The sequence below is a fragment of the Cherax quadricarinatus genome, chromosome 20, assembly GCF_038502225.1.
Source record: "Cherax quadricarinatus isolate ZL_2023a chromosome 20, ASM3850222v1, whole genome shotgun sequence".
Taxonomy (NCBI): Eukaryota; Metazoa; Arthropoda; class Malacostraca; order Decapoda; family Parastacidae; genus Cherax; species Cherax quadricarinatus.
This window is the reverse complement of record NC_091311.1, coordinates 6,531,621-6,538,341: the sequence shown is the minus strand read 5'-3', so window position 1 is coordinate 6,538,341 and position 6,721 is coordinate 6,531,621.

Sequence of the window (6,721 nt, the reverse complement as noted above, 5' to 3'; positions counted from 1 at the left end):
TTCTTTCAAAAGTTTTACAAAGACAACTAGTTAAGGAGATCGGCCTAAATGTATCAGGCTGTTGGGGCTTAGGGATAGGCACAATGAGACTATTGGTCCAGGAAGTAGGAAGAACGCCCTCAATGTAACTGAGATTATACAGTGCCAACAGAGGGTTATCAGGCACGTGCCTTAGAGTTCTGAGAATATCATAGGTTATACCATCCTCTCCAGGAGCAGTTGATCGACCTTTGGTTAATGCATTATCTAATTCATACTCGGTAAAGAGGCAATCACTCTCATCAATATTTTGGCTCATAAAATTAATCAGTTTCAACATTTCTTCAGAAGTACTCTCTAAATTTTTTCTAATATGAGATGGAAGGCTTTCATGCCTGGATGTTTTGGACCAGTCATTTATGAGGTCATTTGCTTTTTCAAGAGGAAAGGGATGAGCAACATTACCAGTCTTTTTCCTGGTTATTTTATTTATACCTTTCCAAGCCAAACTCAAAGGGGTGGACCTATTTAATCCACTAACAAACTGTTCCCATTCCTGTTGCCTAAGTTCTTCCTTTCTATTCCTTGCATTTGTTAGTGCAGCTTGGAACGTTCTGAGCAGGTCTGGGGTTCTACATTCACGGTATGCTTTACCAATCCTCCTAGCTGCATGTGTTAGATTGCGCAGCTGTGGATCATTATAGTATTTACATTGGTTTTTATTGTTATTTATAGTGGAGGGTCTTTGTTTCCTATTCCTGCCCACTTGATCTGTGAGAACACTCTCAATAGTGGTAATTAAATCATCATTAAATTTTTGTGTACCAATGGGCTCGTAATTCTTATACCATTGATCCAAGTGGTTAATAAAGTTGTCTCTGTGTTCTGGTTTGAGAATAAGTTTCCTCCTTCTGTATTTAGCTCCTTGATTGCTGGAGATGTGATCAAGATTGACAGTTGTTAGTCTTGGGAAGTGATCAGATAGATCATCAACTATGACAGAGTCATGCATCGTATATGATGTATTAAATCCAAGACACAGATCTAGTATGCCACTATATATGTGAGTAGGATCAGTAGTGCCCACAATTCGAACATTATCATGCTCATTTAGCAATCTCACTAGTTTAGTTCCATTGGTGTTTGTTATAGACCCACCAATATTCTTATGTCTGGCATTAAAATCTCCAAGAATGATGGTAGGTTCACTATTGATGCGATCTGGTAAAGCATCAGGTCGAAGCTGGTTCGCTGGGGCATAGAGATTAAAAATGTTTATGGAAAAATCGCCTGCATATACTTTGACACCATGATACTGCATGTTAACTCGACTCTGCAAGGAAAGGAGTGAATGTGGCAAGCTCTTTCTGACATACATCACACAACAGTTGGTTGACCTTAGGTTATAAGCTGCATATCCAGGCAAGATTGGTGGAGGTGCTCCATCTTTCAATCTACATTCCTGCAAACAGATGACATCAATATTCTTGGTTGCACTAATATGATGTAAGTCAGGCAACCGCTTCCTGATGGAAGCAATGTTCCATGAAAAGATTTGTAATGTATCCATTGTAGTGAGTTATTACAATCTCTTGCTCATAAGATGGTAAAACTATTATGCTTTGACTACAGTGTGCAGGCACTTAAGAGCAAATAGCATAGTTTGTACGTCATTATCTTCAGGACCTTTATTTTTAAGCATTTTTCGGCATATTGGCAGCCAGTTCCAAGGCAAGTCTTGAAGGCAAGAGTCATGGGCTTCTTTCTTACAAATTGCTGGAAGCTGAACGGGGATTGCTGTACTTTTGACATCATCACCATGCTCATGAGCATCATCCTGATTACATATATTTATTAAACTTGTCAGGATCTGTTCAAGATGCTCAATTTTTTTTTGGAAATTTGTTATAATATGAGGAAGGTCAGGCGAATCCAATGCCTCTCCGGAGGATGGCACTTCTGGGTTAGTGCTTTCTTTAACACCTATCACCTTAACAGGTACCATGGTTACATTAGTGTTCTCTGTTTCATCATTCATTGCAGGTAGGTCCTGTGCATCTGACTCATCTCCAATTTCCAGGGATGTTACCTGTGTGGTGTCCGTCTGACTGTTGTAGTTGTGTGTAGTGGGAGAAATGACAAACTCATCCCCATATTCAGGTGTAGCCATAGGTATCTGTAGTGGCAGACCAGTAGTTCCATATGTGCTAGCAGGGATGGCTAGCTCCTCCACAGCTGGTGTGTGTGATGGCATTCTGGTATCACCAGAATCCTTTGCAGTGAGGTGGGGTTCTTGCACACTTTGCAGAGGTTCAGTCTCAGATCTGGCTGTGGTAGACTGGATGGCCCCATCCTCAGTTACCATTAAAGGACTGTTATCAGGTTTACATCGAAGGTTGTTTGGGTTCTGACTGCAGTCCTTGTGGGAAACTGTAACCCCAACTTCTTTACAGTTAATACACTTAAATTTTTGGCTGTCAGGGCCTACTGTGCATTCTCTAGTGGAATGTTTCCCAGCACACTTACCACACCAAGAATGTAGTATTCCACAGTCTACTGCAACATGGCCATAGTGCTGGCATTTATAACACCTACGTTTAGGGGGTAGGTACACTTCGATGTTTAGGAAACGTAAACCATGCACCCAGATATTCCGGGGGAGGGGCACAGGACCTACCCAACTGGCAATAATTTGGGATTTTCCTTTAAGTCTTTTAGGCTTGATGATATGCTCACTTAGAGTCAGATGGGATGGGTCCATGCAGAGAGGGTATCCAAAGATTATGATACTGACCCATTTTTTAAAGTGGTGAGTGTCTGATGGAGGTCGCAGCAGCTTAATACCCCCATAAGGTGTACTAAGTAGATCATTGATCAGTTCTGCATTCTGTTCCACAAACACAAAGTTGTGTGTGTTTTTCCTAAATTGAATCCTTGAGTTAGGATGCTTGTTTACAGCTGCCATTAGCCATGCACACTTAGCAGGCAGCGGGGTGTTGTCAGGGAAGTTCAGCTTAACACATTCTTCCTTTGAAGAAAGACTTCTTGCAGCCTCTGTGCACCAAGGACGTTTAGTATCACATTGTGTACGAGTCAAGTGAGTTTGACTACGTCGACGCTCTAGCCCTTTCTCGCTTTTTCTCTGTTGTTTACTTTTAAAGGTCTGGAAGCTATCATCATTTCCATCACCTGCAGAAATAGGTTCCTCTATGACAGTTGCCATGTTTGCCAGTGATGATATCTGGTGTAAGACTCACAACACAAGAATTCCTCGCTTATCTTTCCCTTATAGCTTATGCAAGAGCAAATATTCACTACAAAGTCAGAAGTTCAAAATAGATCACAAGACACAAGTGCTCAAGTTCAATGAACACCTCCAACCATACTCAACCCAGACCACCACCACTCAATACGACACACACCCCACCAAAAACACACTCAGAGACCTCTTGTATGTGTGGTAATAATATGGTACATATAATGATATAATGGATGGTACAGGAGGCCTGGTCACAGACCGGGCCGCGGGGGCGCCGACCCCCGGAACTCTCTCCAGGTAAACTCCAGGTAAACAGGCGAGGTCTTAAACCTTATCACAAATTACAAAGATGAAAAGAGAGAGAGAGAGAGAGAGAGAGAGAGAGAGAGAGAGAGAGAGAGAGAGAGAGAGACAAAGTAGGCAATATTGAGCATAAAATTAGAATTCTGTCATAGTGACCTATTCTGTACTGTTTTTCATATCGGTGTTTTGTATTTATGGATTTGAGAATGCTGGGTGTTAGCCAGGGACTGTTCAGTCTCTTAGCTGTCATCTGTTTAGTTTTTTTAGGGCAGTGCTTGTTATAAAGATATTGGGTCTTTTTTAGAAAATTATTAAAACATTCGTCAATATCTGTATAGATTTCTAGCTCAGTGTGCCAGTCAATGTTTGTTACTGCTGTTGTGAAGTTATTAATGGCTGCCTCATTGTGAAGTCTGAAGGTGACTTTAGTAGTGTCTTGGGGTATTTTACCAAGAGTTGTTATGAGGAAAGTAGGGTAGTGGTCTGTGGTATTATCTGTAATTATGCCTGATTTTAAAGGGGATATGGTGTTGGTCCAGATGTGGTCAAGTAGGGAAACACTAGTCTCTGTAACTCTTGTAGGTTTTGTTACTGTTGGTAGCAACTTGCAGTTACTCATTGTGTTTGTGAATTCAGTAACGTGTGGGTCATGGTCTTGCAGGAGATTTATATTGAAGTCACCTGAGAGTAGTAAGTGATCTTTGTTCATGCGTGCATCAGTTATCATACTTCCTAGGTTTTGACTAAATTGGCTAATGTTTGATTGTGGAACTCTGTAGATGTTTATCACTGTGAGAGGTTTTTGTAGGTATTTGGATTTGAATTTAGCTATTATATATTCCCCATGTTCATCCCTTGTGCAAGTATTAGTGATACATTCTAGTTGGTCTGAGTAGTATATGGCTGTGCCACCCCCTTGTTGGTCTGGCCTACAGTTGTGTATGGCTGTGTAACCAGGAATGGCATAGACATCTGTAGTATCAGGCTTTAGCCAGGTTTCAGTTAGTGTAATGATGGACATATTGGCATGCAAGGAATTTAGTAATGCTAGGAGGTCATCGTAATGCTTGCTTAAAGATCTGATATTGTAGTTAAAGATAGTTATGTTGTTGTTAGCTCTGAGAAGTGCCTTTGATTGTTCTGCTGTGTAGTAATTACAGTAACTGTTTGAATCATTTAAGTCATTAAGTAAGAGGTTGGTATCAGGATCAATGCTTGTAATCATAAGATTTGTAGTAAATCTATAGTTAGAATTAAGTAAAAAATAAAGTAAATATTCTAAAGCTAAAAAAAAATAGCACCTGAATTATTTAACAAATGTAAAAATAATGAGCTAAGGTAGTTTTTTAAAGCTAAAATAAAGGAGACAATATAAAAGGGACTAAAATAATTTGTGGTGAACAAATAAAGTGATTATCAAATAATGGAGCTTGGGAATATGATAGTAGGTAGTACTTTAAAGCTAATTCTTTAAAGTTAGAATTATAATATAAAATTATAATATAAAAGGGACTAATATAAGTTGTGGTGAACAATAAAGTGGTAATCAAATAATTGTACTAAGGTCTAATATAATGACTTTTGTGGAGTCTATGTTTTGAGCTAGAATGAGCTATAGTACAACTAGATTTAATCTAATAATATAATAATACAAATTAAAAATAGCACCAGTCTCTCACTAGTAATTGCAATATGGTCTAATATTATGAATTTGGTATTGACTATAGTACAACTGAGTTTAATCTAATAATATAAAAAAGGCACAAGACTCTCAATTGTAATTGCACTAAGGTGTTATATAAGTTGTTTACAAGAATTAGAGTATAACTAGATTTAAATTGACAAGATAAAATATACAAGTTAAGGTAGCAAAAGAATAAAAAAAGTAGAAAAAAAAATATATGAGGTAGTTGGTACTAGTTAGCAAAAGATAGTTAAGGGCCTTGAACAATAATATAATTGAAATATACACTAATTGCACACACAATATAGTCACTAAGATATGAAAAGAATCTTAGAGTAGGAATTATAATATAAACTTATAATATAAAAATACAAATTGAAATGGTACTTGCAATTGCACTAGAGTCTGGTATAGGTTGTTGACAAGATCAGGAGTATAACTAGATTTAAATTGACAAAATATAATTCACAATTAAAGTACCAAAAGAATAATAGTAAAAAAATAACAAGGGTAATGTCTTGGTTATAATATGATAGTAAGATGGTAGACAGGTACCCAGGTACACAGGTACACAGGTACAAAGGATAATATAAAGGTTGGAGTTGAATATACAAACTTGAAAATTTGGCAACAAAATGTTATGGGAAGTATAAAATAATGTTTAATGTACAAAAGTAAAATTGACTGGTAGTAAATATGGTGTTTAATAAAATTTTAGTAAGTAATAATGATTACAAAAAAGTGAAAAAGTAATGTTTATTTCATTCAATATTGCACTGGTAGTTATACTAGTTATAAATGAATATAGTGTCCTGTGCACGAGTTTCTCAAAGATTTTGGATAGCAATGGTAGGTTTGATATTGGCCTATAGTTGTTTAAATCTGTAGGGTCACCACCTTCTTGAGTAGTTTCGGGAAGGTGCTAGTTTCTAGTGACTTGTTAAAAAGTAATGAGATAGCATGTGAGAGGACATGGGCCGCTCACTTGTACAATAATGGTGGGACATGAGACAGATTCCCTGAGTTATTTTTAAGTGACTTTATAATCTCGGTGACTTCCATGGGCTCAGTTGGAGCAAGATAGAAGGAATTTGGGAAATTCCCATCTTGGTAGTCCCCGGCATGGGCATTGGTGCGTGGGATTTTATTGGCGAGATTAGAACCTATGGTTGAGAAGAAGTCGTTTATCTTGTTAGCTGTGTCAGTGGGATGCAGTGGTGTTTCATTAGGTTTAGTTAGGGCAATATTCTTGTTTTTTTTCAGTTTGTGGGTCCCTAGAATCTGAGAGAGTGTTTTCCAGGTCTTTTTTATATCTCTTCTTGTGTCAGTGAATCTACTGGAGTAGTATAGTTGTTTGGCTTTCTTTATTACTTTGGTGAGGACTGATGAATAGTGTTTAAGAATATCTTTGTGTATTAAGTCCTGTTACATATAGATGCCAGCAGTTATGCTGTTGGGTCAGTACTACTACAGTCCTCCCACTCCTCTGATATTCT